Genomic DNA, 17494 nt, shown 5'->3' with positions numbered 1-17494 from the left:
ATTGTTTGTTTGTTTGTTTTATGCTGGTTTTATTTTTCCAGTTTGCAGAAATAAGTTGTATAAAACCCCTTCTCTCTGGGCTTTTGGGTGAGTGAAGAATACACTGTTGGTATAGGGTGTTCTTTAATGTGAGACATGAGCATGTGCTCCACTTACAATGAACATGGTACATATTCCCTGCTCCAAAGTGATTCCCAGGAAAGAAGAAAACTCCTCTTAATAATGTTCAATGTTGACCATCACTTGTTTCCTCTTAGAAATTATTCTTTAGAATAAATAATTTCCTTATTTTTTAGAATAAAGAAATTTATTTTGGAATAGACATCTTAGGTCTTAAGTTATTCTTGATGTGAATGCCCTCCTGCAAATGCTGTTAGTAAAACCTCCTTGAATGATTTCCAAAACCTTCTGCATTTGGGATTGGCATTTGATACTTGCAACTAGAACACACGTGAGCAACCAATACAGATATACTTAAAAATGAGTTCCACTGAACTGGCCCCATTGAAATGGCCACAAGAGCCTCTATGTATCACTTAACACAGTGGGAGCTTGGAGCATTTTTATTAAGTGTTTATCAAAACATCATACAGACCATCTGCGTCATGTTGTCACCTATTCTCTATTTGTGATCAAAAAGGTGTACCTGATACCAAACATCTCATTTCTTCTTTCAATAACTTTAGGATGGCTAATATTTGTGTTTTGTCTGACCTCAGAGAGCTGTGTTTTTGTACACTTCTTCTAATTAATGGCCTGTAGATTTCTTAAGTCCATATACATCAGGAGGAGATAAAAACAGCCTATACTTTCTCAGCTTATTTTGTTTGTGAACGTTCTTTTAAGTACCCATAAAAAGCTTATTTGTGTCCTTACTATTTTGTTTTACACACACACACACACACACACACACACACACACACACACAAAATCCCTTATGAACTCTGGTTACAACTAAGTTTTAAATAGCTCTTGCATCAGGGAATCCCCCAACTCTGCATTACAGTGTATTACAAAAGTAGCAAATGAGTCAAGTTTCCCAGTAAACAGGAGCTGAAAGCAGCAGCAGGGAGGAAAGGCAAAAGCCACAATGAGACTTGTTGTGACAAGACTGTCATTACCTTTCTTGTCCGTCAAGCAGGTATTAGTAAAGTTACCTCAGTTACTGAGTTATTGCTTAAGGGACCAGAGGTAAATCAGAGAGGCTACCACTGCTTTTCCATGCGAGCAGGGGCCTTCGAGAATTTTCTGAGCTGTTGATTCACTATAATGCTCTAGCAGGGACCTAAAGTTTCATGTGTTGTTTCATCAATATAAAGCTGCCACTGGGTAGTAAAGTATCTGTGGAATCCTCCCTCTGGGAAGCCCTGACCCTCTCTTGGCTGTCCAATGCATCACTCATCTGGGTCTGATCCTTATGTACAGGTGAAAAGGTATCAGCTATGACTGTTTGAGAAACTGGGCTTTTGATGCAGAGAAACAGGGCTTTTGATTGCAACACCCCTCCCTCCCCCCATAATTTTTCTACAAGAACAAAAGCTAATCCCAAAGTTGATTCATGTTTTAAACCCTTGACAAGCAACTGAGGAAAATTATTATCATTAGGCTGGCAAGAAAGGGGAACATGGGAACTCTGTATGGTGGCTGGCAAATATTTTTTAAAATGCTGGTGGAGGAGCGTCAGGGGGAAACAGCAAAGTGGAGTGAAGTTGGTTGTTGAGTGACACCTGGGACTACAACTATGTATAACATCTGTGAAAATTTTAGATGGGAGAAGAAGAAATCGAAGAGAAGGGAATGGGGGGAGAAGGGAGAGAAGCAGTAATGCTTTGAGTAATGCTTTGCTATTTCAAGTGAGAGTTTGGACGTGGGAGTGGGTTACATGTACTTCAGTATTCCTGAACTATATGTCTAATTTACATGTGCATTAGGTCTGCCAATCTGTCCCTTACTGCCTGAAGACATGACCAATGGTTAGTAATCACAATGCAGCATTTCAAAAAGCAGGAGTAAGGAGCTCATACTAAAAGTGAAAACAAGAACTCCTTCTTTCCTTACAGAAGTGCAGAGAATTGTACTCATTATAAAAAGCTAAATGGAAGGCTTCAGCCTTCGAAAGGCAAGGTATGGTTTGTGTGCAGAAACAACTTGTGTTTTGTTGAAGCTGACTTTTAAAGCAGTTTAATCAGAAAGAGGTCCTTTTGTGTCTTGTGGTCAAGCAGTTGATCTGATGAAGCGGCAGACACTAGAGAATGAACTGCAGCAAAGCCAGCATCAAACCACTTGCGAGCCGAAGTGCGAGCCACTCCGAGTTCAGGAAATTGTTTTGAAGCTCACCCGCGGTCAGTCAAGCGGCGCACGTCACATGAGCGGTGCCCACGCCCGCTGCCCGCCGGGGCGCGCTGGGCTCGGCGCTGCCCTCGCGTTGGGGAGCGGCGACAGCAGCAGCGACCGCCGGGCTCCGCTCGCGGGGCTGAGCTCAGAGCTCTGCCAGCAAAGGGAGCAAGGCGCTCACTTTAAGTAAATTGACTGCAAATCCCCCTTATTTCTGATCCTCGCTTTCTCTTAATATTTTGCGCGTCTGCTCAGGATCTGAGGTTTCAAGAGAAAGTGGTGCCGTGGGGGAGGTTTCTTCATTTATCAGCCTGTTTTACAATCTTCTGTTTCGATTCCGAGGCAGACAGATTGATGGAATAACGACGGTATGGTGGTGCCACAGTTGTAGAAGTGTGTGATCTGTTAGAGTTTGGTGTGGTTTTGTTTTCACACACTGGCTATTTTTTTGCTGAAGTAACTCTCTTTTTCCTAATACCTCCAGCCACAAAGTAGTTTCATCTCAGCAGATGTCTTAAGCATAGTTCAGCTGCATCAGCAGATATTCCAGCGATGGTATTGCTCCCCTGTGACTCTCAAGAGGGATTTTTTTTAGTTTTATTTTTTTTTTTTATTTAAGTGCTGGCAACATGGTTTATTTATAACAAGGAACATATTTCTAGAACATTTTCTATATTCATATCTATTTCTTCAATCTTTATCTCAGTAAATAGAACTTAGTGTTCACGTTTAGATTTTTCTTTTTTCTCCTCCTCCCTGTACTTTCTGCTCTTCAAACAGCAGAGTGGATAAGAAATGCTTGGTCAAAGAGCTGTTTGACCGGTGCTATAGTCTAGAGCAGACTCAGCGGCACTAGACAAACATTTTCTTTACAGCATTAGTTCTTTCACCTACAAGATATATCAAGCTAAATGTTCGTAATGCTGCTTTTTTCCCCTCATGTGTGTTTCAATCTTTCTGACATCTGGAAAAAGTGTTTTTTGACTTGGTCCTTCCTGCATAACTTCTGTTTAAACTTGATTCACAAAAAAGATATAGTGTTTTCCTAGGGTCTGGGTGATTAAGATCATTTCTCCTTTTGCCTGGCAGTGCTACAACTCTTTGGTAGAAGGAGCCCCAAAAGAACTACTCTGGGAATTGTCACATTTTATGATGTATGAGCTTCTCTTTCTTTTTAATTTTACCACAAGAAAAGAAGGAGCAGTCTCCCATCTGCACAGATCTCCTCAGCCGTGCTGAAGGTTGAGACTCAGAGCTGCTTAACCATTAAAAAGAAAGACCAAAATCCTGCAGAGTCCTCTCCAGCAAAGCTCCCGTCTCCTTTCTTAGGTGCTCCGCTTGATGAAATATGGAAGATCAAATGCTTAACAGCTGAATGAACAGGCTTTGCTGGGCCGCAACTGCATGGACTGGGGCTGGAACGGGGTCTTTTTCCCAAAACTGGGACTAGAGCACTACTAATGCAATGACAGGGGTGTGGTGACAGCTGTCACCTTTTTGTTTCCTGTTAATGGGAGAACTTTTTTTCAAATTTTGTGATTCTCACATTTGCAGACCTACTGGCTGGGTCCCTTCCCTGTTTCCTCCAGAGGCCAGACCCGAGCAGAAGCACAGCAAAGGTCGGTCGGTTCTGTGTTCCCAAAAGATTAACTAGTCTTCACTTTAGGCTCAGGTCCAGAAGAGACATTTGCATCACTGATCAGGGAGCTAAGGTAGGACCTTTATACTGGAACTTTCCACTGGCACAAAATGACCAGGATGAAAGCCTTCCAGCTGCTCCACCTTAACCATAGGCAAAGAGGAAGATGATGAAGCTAAATTTGTCTGTGAGATAATTTGTCTTGGAGGTGAGGTACAGCGGGATCCTGCCTACTTAGAGCTGCTGAATGTGGCTCTGTAATTCCAGCCCCTTAGGCAATGGGAAGGGGATTGCCCATAGCCTGAACTGTTAGCAGTCTTTAGCATGGGTTTGGCCTTGGTCAGCTTTCTGTGTCTGGCTGGTAGGCCCAGAATTAGTGCAGGAGAGGAGAACTCCAAAAGAACAACTTGGTAATGGCTACCCAGTTTTGGAGAGTAAGTGAAGTGGGCTGTTTGCATCTTGCTACCCTCAGGGACAGGGACTAGAGCTCAGCATGTTAAATTTACTACTGTATTTACCAGTATAGACTTCAGTGCTCCTTACTACTTCTGGATGTAGAAAACCATGAAGGAAGAAGCTACAAATGTTCCAGAAACCTGCTTTAAGCTCTTCCTCCCTATCCCTTGCTTGAAGGAATACTCCCTTACTGTGTTCATCTGAAGGTGGGACTGTTTTAAAATGCTGGTAAAAAGCATGAAGTTCTTCTCTTCCCACCCTCAGCACTAGATCCTCTCATGATTAATAAAACCATTTAAAGAACCTTTTCCATTTATTTTTTTCCATCTGCCCTACCTTGCCCTGACCTCAAATTAGTTAAATGAAACCGTGAACTTCCTGAATCTACCTTCTCTTTCCATGGTATTGATGCCTCAGGTTTTAGCTTTTATATTTTTCAGATTCTGTACTGCTTTGGTGTGTACTTCTGAGGTTCATATTAGGGGACAGTAAGCAATCTTCACAGAGTAGGTAGACAAAACAATTCCTTTTCTAGTTGGCAACCAAGGATAAATGATCCAAATTTCAGGCACAAGAGCATAAAAAACAGTGGACCAAAGAGAGAAAAACAAGAAGGATATGACTTCATAAGCTAAAGCTATAATTGGACAATTAACTCCAATATGTTAATGGACAAGAATTATAAAAGTATGAGACCCCGTGACCTGTCATCCATTTTGTCAGCATTTTGGGTTCATCTTGGGTGTGGTCCTGGCTGGGCTCTTGTGCTCCCCGAGGTGTATCCACTGAGGCCTTCTAGTAAATGTCTACTTTATTCTTTAGCTCCATCTAGTCTCTGTTCTAGGTCAGCCTTCACAAGGCATCACTATAATCCCAGGCTCTGTTTTGTCAGACTTAGAACTTTGTTATAAGAACTAACTGTCCATATCCATCTCTGCTTTTAAATCATCCCATGGCAGTCCTGCTTTGCAGCCCTTGTCATTCACAACTGTCTTGTATTTTCACAGAGGCACCACTGCAGATGGTACAAATGAAAAGAAAAAATAACTGCTCCTCCCTGATATTCATAGACAAAACATGGTCTGACCATTCAGCTGCAAAAATCTTCAGAGCAGAGCTGTTTTCATTCCTGACAGTGTTACTTCTGCAGTGCAGAAGCAATCAAAACTCTTTCCTTCATGCACAGTTATATAATATCTGAGACACACCTGTTTGTAAATAGTACTGAAATGTACGATAATTTGTTCACCTTTGTAATCTTCTTGTGGCCACAGGGAAGGTTTGTTGGGTAAAAGGTGTGTTACATGATGCCTTCACTGGTGATTTTCATTATGGACATGTGGGCTGTGCTTGGGCTGTCAGCACACAGCTCCTGCCCTGGTTCTATTGTGACTCTTCTGGGAGGATCAAATAGCCTTAAAGCCTTTCCAGCCTGATATGGTAACTTCAGGGACACATGAGGAACCTGGAAGCCGCCAGCACTGCAGATAGAGATGGCGCTGTCAACCCTGCCTGGAGATTAATCCCAAGCCATGCTGGGATTTCTGCAGCCTGGCAGGGTGATGGGAGCTCCTGGATGCCTCAGCTTCAGACCTTCAGGCTATTTGGTGCCGTGGTGCAGGTGGGGCCATTTGGGACCATGATCATGGTGTTTACCAGATTGAAGGTGGGAGACACTTAGCAATGGTGAAAACTGAGCTGGAGGTGCCAGCAGACCTTTATCAAGAAAAAGGAGGCACATGGTTCCAAACTGGGTTTTTTCAGATTTTCTCTTTCCAAAGCGTAAAAGGTGCCTTTTCTCAATAGAAGCACTATTGTTTCAAATTGCTTTCCTCCATCTTGATTATATAGGCCTGACATCCAAAGCCATGTTTATGTCAACCTATGCACATAAAGCTTCCTCTGATCCCATTAAACTCTCTCTGGAATCTCAGAGTTTCTATATTCAGCCTCCTCCCCCTTTGGCTGTTTGTAGTATCCTCAGCCTGTTGAACTTTGGGGCAGATCACCATCTCAACCTTATCACATAAGTCCATCGGAGAACTTTCCTTGCTCTTCAGAAATCAGGGAGCCAAATTTTTGTGGTTAATATTTCACCAAGTACTGGTAGAATTGCCACCTTCCTTTGTAACTCAAGCATAGAGTTTATACTTAAATTGAGATGTCTGTGTAATTTTATATGTTGAAAATGGCAGACTCATTCCCCCATCTCTAAGCTGGATCATGAGTTTCTCCAATTTTTAAAACTCTTTTCCCACTTAATATGTTCAGGTGTGTATGTTGTGGAAGAGGGGAATTTTAACAGTGACATGTTACACCGGAGTAACAGAGAATTTCAGCAGGTTGAATGATACTGCATTTTCATCCTTTCCCCCTAGCATCCTTTCAAAGATGTGGATTTAATTTTAAAAATATATTTAGCAGCAAAATCCAGACTAATTAAACATGGCTCAGGTGTCTATCTAGGATCACAACTGAAGTTGCTTTTTATTTAACTGAGAAGGCTTTAAAGCACAATAGACATTTGCAGAAAAAGTTGCATAGAAAAATTACTGACATGATAATAAAAAAAAATTCCTAATTAGCAATATTGAACTTTTTTTTTTGTTTTACTGACAAAACAAGGTTCCAGAAGTCATGTGGAAAATGTTTTTTTTTATTTGAAGATCTTCTGGTAAAAAAACACATATACTGCTCTCAGTTCAGCCCAATATCTTCTTAGGAGACCAGCTGTCCTAGAGAGTATCCACACCCTGGTGTCATTTGCTCAGTTGCTTCCAGAAAGCTGCAAGTGAGCCATGGTGATGGCTGAGTGCTGGAGCCCTACCTCAGGCAGCTACTGAGGTTTGTTGATAAGTGGTGATGCCCTGGAAGAAGATATTTCAGGTGAGGGCAAGAAAACCAGATGATGCCAGATCTCTAATAAGATTACCGCCACCTCGATAAGCTTTAGGTGAATTAAATCTGTGATTCCCCAAACTCGCTCTCTCAGCAGGTTCCTTGTAGGGCCATCTCTGCTTTGGTCCCAGAAAGACTCTGGAAGCTGGCACAACCAACAGTCTTTGGGCTGCATCATGTTCCTAGCTATCAGAGAAGTATTTTTCATGGTTACCTGAAGGGTGTGGTTGCAGATTCATGCTCCCTGCCCAGAGAACATGAGACAGGAACATGCTCACCATCAGCAGTCCTTTCCTCAGTTAAAAATTCCCTGGCAGGAAAATTTCAGTGTCTTTACATATTAGGTTGTGAGTTAGGTTCTACGACTAAGGAGTAGGTGAGCTGGGTACACCACCCTCATCAGCCTGAGGGCATTCAAACCCACATTCACTACTGAACTGGGAAGTACCTTGAGTCACACCTGTGAAAATAAGGTTGTGTGGGAGGGTTCTTCCAACCTTTCCCACTGAACTGGTGTTATGGTGTCACATAGAACGTGGGGATCATGAGGCTTGAATGAAAACCAAGATGGGAGATGAATCAGACTTCTCAAGGCCAGGCTATTCATCTGGTGTGGTGCACCCCAGGGCTGGTCTGCTTTCCAAGTGAATGCAGTCACTAGGATACTCTTAAAAAGTTACTTCCCCTATAAAATATTGAGATTATTAAAAGAGTGACACTAGGCTCGCTTTCCAAGGTGACTTTGGCAGATCCCATGGAGCCCTGCTGGTGCTAAGTAGCTGGAGGCACCTTCTGCATTTGGTGCAGAATTCCCAAAGTTATGTGGAAGTCCAAACACATTGCTGTGGGTCATGGTTCCTATTGATGACAGTGGAAGGCCAAGTTTGGGATTTTCAGGAGTATTTTTAGATTATTTTTCTGAAGCTACAAAAAAATCCCTGCCCTAGCTAAACTAATCTGAGTCATGGGTTCTGTTCTGGTGACCAAGATCCCTGAAGACCCATCGTGGGCTCAACGTGGCTGTCAAAGTGTGCCTTTGAGCAGCTGTGTGAATCCCAGTGCTGAAGGCACTTTGCTTAGCCAGACAAGTGTCCAGCATTGTCACTGCCTGGTTTTGACTTTACACAATGCAGTGCAATATGTTTGGCTCCACATTTTGAAAAGGGTCTGCCCTTTGTCTCTCTTTATCAGTATTATCTGACATTGAGTTATGAGCTGCTAATGACCCAGAGATAATGAAAGTCATGTCTCAGAAAGCTCACAGTTTGAAACACTGATGCAAGAAGACAGGAGAACCACTCAAGAAATCCAGTGGGAAGAATAATCTGTGCCTTTGAGCATAATATATGTTTTAATTACTGTTTGTTTGGCACTCTGGTGGGAAATATGGAAGAAAAAAGCTTTTAGAAGAGTTTTCAATGGGTTGATGGCAGTGGTTTGATTTTCTTAGCTGAATTCCCCTTCCCTCAGTTTTCCATCTCAGAGTACTGGCACTTTGATAACTGTTGATGGAAAACACTGTCTTTTATGCTTAATGTGGGTGTGAGTAGAGGGGAGAGTATATTGAAAGTTCTGCATGCAAGTGCCAGAAATGCCTGTGGTTCCCACACTCGAAGGAGCAGAACAAAGGCTCCTCCCAGGAGGCCCAGCAGTGTCAGAAGGTGCAAAGCAAAGGCAAGGTGGGCTGTAGCCCAAGCTTCTGTCTCCTCCCTAATTCTGACTAATTTGGAAAGCCAAGCAAGGTCATGTAAATTAGGAGCTTAGTGCCCTGGCATTGGCTTCTGAGGACATTTCTGCAAGGTATTGTTACAGTAGTTTTGCAGACTTTGCTTAGGCCAGTCTCCTGTTGGAGCCTGTTGGGCACTTTTTCTCCTCAGCTGTAATGATTTCTGTCTAAATTATTCAAGATTTACACTGGTATGATCTGGATGAAAATATGGTGCGAGTATCCTGCAGATATGCCAAGAAAGGAGGCAGTTGTATGTGAACACATTCATTATGCATATTACCCCAGAGAGGCAAGCCACTGTCTCCGCTTGCCACTTCAAAGGGATAGAGTGGGTCTGTTAAGAGAAAAATAAAATCCACAAGATGCCTTGAGGGAGAATAGTTGAGATTTTGTTGATTTGTACAGACAGCAATGGAGACAGAAAACTCACACTTGATTTTAAGTTTATATGGCATCCTTTTCTCAAGTACACTGTTGTATCCGAGTCTGAAATCTTCAGCTAAAACACTCTGCAGCCCAGCAATGAGGCTCCATGATCTTCACAATATGCCTTTGCTTTTGTTTTTATAAGTCAAGAATATGCAGCTGATGAAAGACTGTCACAGATTCCCTGCAGAGCACTTGCAGTCTGAATCTCTCTCTCATGCCACCAGAATGAATCAGTCTGCAGACAGCAGTTTTTAGCAAAGATGCTTTATTACCAGGGCTGTAGCTCCAGCTAGAATGAGGGAACTCATTACTTTTAGAAAATTATTCTGATGTTTGAAGTTCTTTTACAGCCCCAAACTGGAGAAACTGCAAAGCTCCACATTTCTTTTTTAATGAGAATGAATGCAATAGATCTCTTTAATTAGACAGAGGTGGAAATGTATTAATTACTAGAGGACAACTCTCCATCTTCAAGTAACGGTACAGATGGACTGACCCAAGCTCCCAGTGGTAATAAAGCATCCTGGCATGTTGACTAACAGCCTTAGCTCCTGCTGGGATGAAAAGAATATGTGGGTATTTCCAAACCTTCATGATCATGAAGTACCATGAACAGGAAAGAAAGGCTGGACACCTTTGGAATGCTTATTTCCTGACTATGCACAATGTTTCTGTAGAATCTTACTGATTTGCACATGAAAAATAGTTCTGTTCCATTTTCCTCTCTGCTTCCACACCATCCTCATTTTAGCAGCAGCTGTCTAAAGGATGGAGGCAGTAGACAATTTTAGAACATTGTTGCTTCCATTTTGAGTGGTTTAACTCTTAAGCATTATTTGCTGAGTCCAGGACTTTGTGAGAAGCATGGTTGCTAAAAATCATGCTGAAACTGAAGTAGAGGAAGGTGATAACCAGAACAGACTGATTTTTAAGTGGGATTGTAAATTAACTTACTCAACTGCTGTATTAACTTACTCAACTGCTGTATTAACTTACTCAACTGCTGTGTCTTTTCTGCTGTTATCTTTATCATCTGTTGTTATTCACCCATCTGTTACAAATGCCTAAATAAATTAAATGGAGGAAAACACTGGACATCACAAATATTGACTAGAATTCAAAGTAGCTGGGAATAGTTGCAGTGCCTATGGCTTGAATGCATGACAAGCAATCATTCAGAATAGAAGGAAAAGCCTGAGCACAGCAGAGCTGTTCTGGAGCTGACGGGTAATTATTGACAGCAGGACTTGCAAAACCATTGAAACTTTGTTGCTAGCAGAAGATTGTGCATCTGGGGGTTGAATTCATGTTTTTCTTCCTCTAAACATTGCAAGAAGCTTCAGAAAGACCCTAGGTAATTCTCAGACCTGATAATTTTTATTTTTAGATTTGACAGGTAAAGAGCAGCTAAAGAAAGTCTCTCTAAACATTGCAAGAAGCTTCAGAAAGACCCTAGGTAATTCTCAGACCTGATAATTTTTATTTTTAGATTTGACAGGTAAAGAGCAGCTAAAGAAAGTCTCCTTCCATTGGCCAAGGTGAGTAATACTCAGAGCAGTATTACTTCAGAGAAGGGAAGTAATACTAACGTAACTCTGCAACTCCCAGATTTTCTCTATCAACTTGAATGTCCATTACTTCACTGTTTTGAGCAGCTACATGAAAATTGCACAACAGGAAGCATTTTAAATTGTGTGAGCAAATCTCTACCTTCTACTAACGTGCTACATTTTCATGTGCTTGTATGGTATCAGTGTATATTTACTCTTAGAGTAAAGTTGGTGGGTATGTCAGTTCTTTTCCTCACTGTTATCATTTCAATCCACAAGCCAATTTCATTAAGATTTAACGGAGGGTTAATTCTCCAATACACAAAATTTATGGTAAAGGTCTGTGAGATGTATGGTGAAAGAGCACGAGGATCCACAGTTACCTGACTTTCACCATGTCCTGTCTTGTCCGTCCAAAAGAAAAGTGTGGCAGAATCCATCACAGGGCACCTGAAGCACTCTTGTGGACTCTGTTGTGGAAAAGCGTTGGACTTCTGACTGACTGGTTGAGCAACCAGTATGGGGTGTCCTGGCCAGTCAAACTGTGTTCATGTAGCCCTGGTCCCTACAAAGGTCTTGATGTCTCTTGGCCCACCAGCAAGCTACACAAAGTTGATAAAATATCTGCCTAGGAGAAGAACAAATGGAAAGGGCATAAGGATGTTGTGGTAGGGGACTGAAGAGCCCTGCAGTGAGGAGAAATGAGGGAACTGAGGTTTTTGTGGTGGGGTTGTAGGTGAAACAAGGATGAGTTCATTGTGATTTGTTTGAAGGTGCAGTCAACCATGAAGCATAAATCCTGTGGAAATCATAATTAATTAGTGATGAAGCTGTTAGATTTATTTGTTGATAGTGTGTTGCATTGTTTTGCTTAATTCCCTTTGCCACATTGGGAAAGTGCTCTTCTTTTCAGACCAAGCTGTATGAAAAGCCATATTTTTGACCCAAAAGGTTTACTTAACGGTTTTAAATGATGGATTGCACTGTATCTTAACTTAATGACAGTGGCACTTGAAAAATGTGGTGGTGATGTATGAATGAGAAAAACAAGGCTTAGATCCTGGTCTCATGCCAGATTTGTGTTAGTCAGGCTCTGCTGTATTCTGTTTTGTTGTGTTTAACTCTGTGCATAGGAACAATCAACACTGTTCTCAGAGCACCTGACTTCTGCAGTCATGTTGAACAGTTCATTTGCTTAACTCTGATCTAATAGTAGGAAAAATTAGCAGTGATTTGATTTAAATTGACAGAGATAGTGCAATATATTTAATGTGGTGATGTCAGAATCAGGTTCAGAGGATTTATCTGGTCAGTGTGTTCATACAATAACTGGAAGAAGTGCTTACTGTAAAACAATAGGCTCTTTTCTTTTCTTTTCTTTTCTTTTCTTTTCTTTTCTTTTCTTTTCTTTTCTTTTCTTTTCTTTTCTTTTCTTTTCTTTTCTTTTCTTTTCTTTTCTTTTCTTTTCTTTTCTTTTCTTTTCTTTTCTTTTCTTTTCTTTTCTTTTCTTTTCTTTTCTTTTCTTTCTTTTACTTGAAGTTTTTACATCTGGATCTGAAGAATTGTAACCTTGTGAGAAGCACTGTAGTCTTCTGGCGTCCATTCATCCCCAAGGGAGGAGCAATGCTGGTAGCTGATGTGAGCTTCTCTAGAGCTCTGTAAATTGTGGTGGTTTGTTCCTAGAAGATTGACCTCTCATGAGTTAGGAGGAAAATTCAGTGTAACCTGGCTTTCTGAGCTGGCTTTTTTACTTAGGACCGGTGAGCAACCTGTTGAAAGAGCAAACAGCCCCTTTTTTTACCCTGCACTTACTTTTTGAAACATGCCAGGTATGGAAACCCTTCCTGGCAGAACCTCAGCCATCCTAACCATCCCCTTCTAGCTTTAGATCTTTCACTTATAAAATTGTGCAGTTCTGAGCTTTGTAGGCTGCAGCTCTGGGTATTTGTGGCAGGGATCATCCACTATGCTTCACCACTCACTCAGTTGTCATGTTGCAACCAATGCTTTTATTTTAACTTTGAGAAAGTTAGCTGTCCTGTTTGGAAAAAAATTCCAACCAATAAACGAACCAAAAACCTGAAACCTTGATGAAAGCTCATAAATCAGTTCTTTAAAGCCAATTTTGAGGTGATAGGAGGGAAAAACACATGAAACTTTCTAAAAGACTAAGTGAAGGAGAAAGAATTAAAACTAATTGCAGGGTGTCCTGTCACTTTTAGATAGGTACATTTGCCATATTAAGTTGAGGGAAGTTTTGACAGCAAAAGATAGGACCAAGCTTTCGTCCATCTTCTGGCTGTAAACTGGTAACCCTGACTTTATCATGTGGTGTGGAGTGCCCAGCAGCCTGTAGAAAGTATTGTTTTGTGCTGTCATTTACCTGAGAGCTGTTCTCCTGCCCTGACAAAAACTATGTGCAGTGTTCTGGTTTATAAACAGGATGCTCTATTTCATGTATTAAATGTGAAATGACTTACCATGAGAGTTTCATTAAAGTAGTTGAAAAGTCCAAGAATTGCGTGCATGGAATTTATTTTTCTTTGCTATCAAAGACCCTCTGGCTTGGGTTTTTTGTCAAATTGGAGAACAACTGTGCAGATAAATTACTTTGGTGTCTGCCTCAAACAACGCATGTGATGTGAGATGTTTGGAGACTTATTTTTTTTTCATGCCAAGTTGATGCAGGAACACTACAAAATAGTTTATGTAGCATTTGGGCTGATATAGAGCCAGGTGGCTTGTCCAAAGGCCTGAATGTTTGCAGCCATCCCATAAAACACATCTGTAGGTCACCAAAATGCATCCTGTCTTGCTGTGTAGCTGTTGGATACTGCTCCGTACTGAGAATTTGCACGAGTGAGTAGTGATGACAGTGCTGGCATTAGGCTCCTTCTAAGTATGCAGCAGTCCTAGAATGTGTGTTCACCACAGCTCCCCAGGGTGTGCCACGTGCTGTGTATTTCCCACACCAAACTCACATTAGCTCATGAAGGGGTAACCACAGGGGTGCTTGGGGCTGGAAGAAATGAGCTCCGCCCCAGGGTATTGCCATGAACTTCTGGCAGTCAATAATGGGCACTGCCTGGTCAGTTTGATATCATGAGTGCCACCAAGAGAAACTAGCGGAGGAGTTTAATATTTTCTAATTGATTGATTAAGATTGCTTGGACGAAACCCATTTAAAATCATAGGAGTTTTTTTCAGAACTGGGTTTTCAAATACGGTTTGTTGTCGGAGAGCTGTTGCAAAGTAGCTATAATTAAAATATGTAAGTGTAGCCTGCATAGTTTTTAAGAATAGCACAGCAAATTATACCCTTGTCTCTATATGGATTATACCTAATTGTTGAATTTCAGATATGTGACTGGGAATAAAATGTGCCTTTTAGCTTTCTTTTAAGACAGTAAAAAATCTGGATTGCAATTAATTGCATTCTTCTTTTATGCTCATCTCCATAGTACTTGAGTGTCTTGTGCTGTTACTATCAAAGTAATCTCTGTTGCATGTTTGCTATTTCAGTTTCTTAGGGAGAGAAACAAGCATGAGGAAAAGTTTTGAGTTTCAACTGCATGAAATGTGAGAGTGTTTTTACAGATGCACGTGCACACAACCAATCTGATATATTTAAGTTATTTTACTTAATGCTCACAACATGTCATTGGAAGTAGAGATGTGTGGTTCAGTTCAACCAACTGATACTCTGAAAATTTGTTTCAGGTTCTCTTATACCTCAAACTCAGTCATCTTACATGGGAGTGTAGCCAAGAGGTCTCATTACTACATGCTGTACTATGAAATCAACACACAGTACAGACTAAACTAAAACTGGTGTTAGATAAACAGATCCAAGCATGGAGTAAGTCTGGATGACCTGAATGGATGTGTCATATAGTGCTATGAGTTATTGATGACCTTTCATAATTCACAAGTGGCTCAGGTTCCCTCCACCACTTCTGAGATATGAGATCATTAAAAATGTCTGCAAATAAATAACATATCTTGAGTCAGCTCATTGTATTTCTCATTGCTCTCCCTTTCCCTCCATGTATGGTATGTATTCATATCCTATTAATTTCAGAAACAGTGAAATTCCTACCAGCAGCCATTGGGAAGAGAGTTATATAGAATAGTTATATCATTGGAGAGCTATATTTCATAACTCTGAGGTTATAGATATAAAATATAGCCATTTAATGTGTTAAGAAAAACTTCTGCAGTTATTTAAACCAAGAGGACTATTGTATTTAAATAAACTAAACTTTACAGTTTGGTCGCATCCACTGGATCAAATTTTACCCTGACTTATAAACTGAACTCTTGGAAAATCACAAATGGCATCATCATTCTCTACAAAACCGACTCAGCAAATCCTCTGGGTATGGTGGAATCACATCGGGATGATTTGGTCTAGCAGCTAAGGTCTTTTGACCCTAAATGTGCTGTAGTCTCAGTTATTGTTTGCCAAGTCCTCTTTCTTTTAACTTGGAGTAGTACAACTCTCTCAGCCAAAAGTGAAAAGGATCCCAAGTCCATTGAATTTAAATTTTTCCATTGAATTCAGTAGGCTTTGGATCAGCTCCTAAGAGCAGCTGCCATCTTGGAGAAAATCTATGTGAAAATTTTCCTTGATTTCACTATTAATGATCTATGTCTTGAGAGTACTTCATTTTTATATTTTTCCTATACAGTATTTAAATGCAGGTTTTCATTCCTCATTGTTCATGCATCTTTTGCGGTCAGTTCCCATCAGCGGCGTTCTTACTGAGCTAATAAGAAAAATATTGCAGTTTGTAATCTCTTCTTTCATCTTTGTGTTTATTATGTTTTGAGAATGTATGCAGTTCCATGGGTCAATCATGCCCGTGAAGCAAGTTTTGTCATATTGCTCAAGGTTCCTGCTTGTAGCCACGTAGCCCTTTATTTCAATTTCTGATAGGCACCACCTGGAGAATGCTGTACTAAGTGAGCCAATAGCACATGCCTGTGGGGGAAGGAAACTGAAGCCTCATAATCTTTGTTTTGATGCATGTATGGTCATGTCCTGATCATTCATTGATAGGTTATTTATTGGTTACTTCATTTATTGGTTATTTCAGCACATGGCAGCAATCCAGTTATAGTGGTGTTGCTAATGAGGCTGATGCCAGTTTAGGAAACCTCTGCATTAACCTGATGCCTGTATCCACAAAGTTAGGTTTCCAAACTGCAGAACCCTTATATTACAGTATAAGTGCATAAATCTTACTCTATTTGTTTTTTCTGATATTATTTGAAGTGAGGTTGTGCAATTAGTCAATTAAAGGAAAACTACCAGCATGGTAAGAATACATACCTAAGTGATTCTTGTTGTATAATCAGAGAGTCATAAAGTGGTCTGGGTTGGGAGGGACACTAAAGTTCGCCTAGTTCCAACCTCACTGCCATGGGCAGGTACACCTTCCACTACATCAGGTTGCTCAAAACCCCATCCAGCCTGGCCTATGGTCCTTCATTCTAGGTCTGAACATGAACATTTTTTCAGTGAAAGGCCATTTTCATAGTCCAAAGCATTCAGGGTGAGGAAGGCCAGAAGTAGAGTTATTGCTAGTTTCTGTACAGCCCAGCACATTTAGCACAACCAGAATGCTTTCCTGCAATGTGTGAGGGATTACTTAATTCACATTAAGACAGCTGTCCTGTGGAAATTCTTGGAGAAAGAATTTGGATGATGGAGAAGAGAGAGAGGAAAACAAAAACCAACAAAGTGTTTGAATTCCAGCTCGGAGGGCATAGAGGATCTGGATGATGGTCCCTTCTCTGTAATGAAGCAATGCTGGCATTTGTAGAAACAATACAAAATTATAGCTGAGGTAATTGATATCTATGCAATCGCTAAAGATTCATTTTCCACATCTCCCAAAGTGATCAGAAAACCTGATACTTCCCAAAATTGCCACTGAAGTCACTGCTGCTGTTAGATTACACTGGCTGCATTCTTCAAATTGAAGTGCCCTCACTTTAAATATGATGTTTTAGGACTTCCCAAAACATGAGTCATTACTTCACAGACAGTTTTAAAAAAGTGTTGCCTCTGTGTTAGCAGATGCCCGTCTTTCTGCTAAATAAGCCAAAGATTCAGTTAACTGTACTAACTGTGCTGAGTAAATCACCCTTTGGCCCCTGAGTGCAGCTACCTTTCCACTATAGCCATGAAGTAATTGATGGAGTACCACTGAAAAGCTTACATTCTTGCTGTTTGGCAAAATCAGAAAAAAGTGTATTATTTCTTAATGAACTTAGGAGAGATGAGTAATTTAAATCTGGTAAACATATGAGAGCAGTAGTCACCTTTTCCTTGCATAGTAGAGGAAAACATTGCTTTAAAAACTCATCTAAATATCCTCCTACATGAAATGAAAAAATGTTTCTAATCCATCTAAAACCGTAACAAATGGTTTTATTCAAGCTAACCAGGTG

The 17494-nt window shown here is 40.8% G+C and overlaps 1 long non-coding RNA gene across 8 annotated transcripts in view; it reads left to right on the top strand.

Moving 5' to 3' along the window:
• The window catches only part of LOC134414544 (uncharacterized), a 100171-nt gene that overhangs the window by 71113 nt on the left and 11564 nt on the right, over positions 1-17494 (top strand). The window lies entirely within an intron of this gene.

This window comes from Melospiza melodia, chromosome 2 (genome assembly GCF_035770615.1).
Source record: "Melospiza melodia melodia isolate bMelMel2 chromosome 2, bMelMel2.pri, whole genome shotgun sequence".
Classification (NCBI taxonomy): domain Eukaryota; kingdom Metazoa; phylum Chordata; class Aves; order Passeriformes; family Passerellidae; genus Melospiza; species Melospiza melodia.
This window is presented reverse-complemented; position numbering and strand designations above follow the sequence as displayed.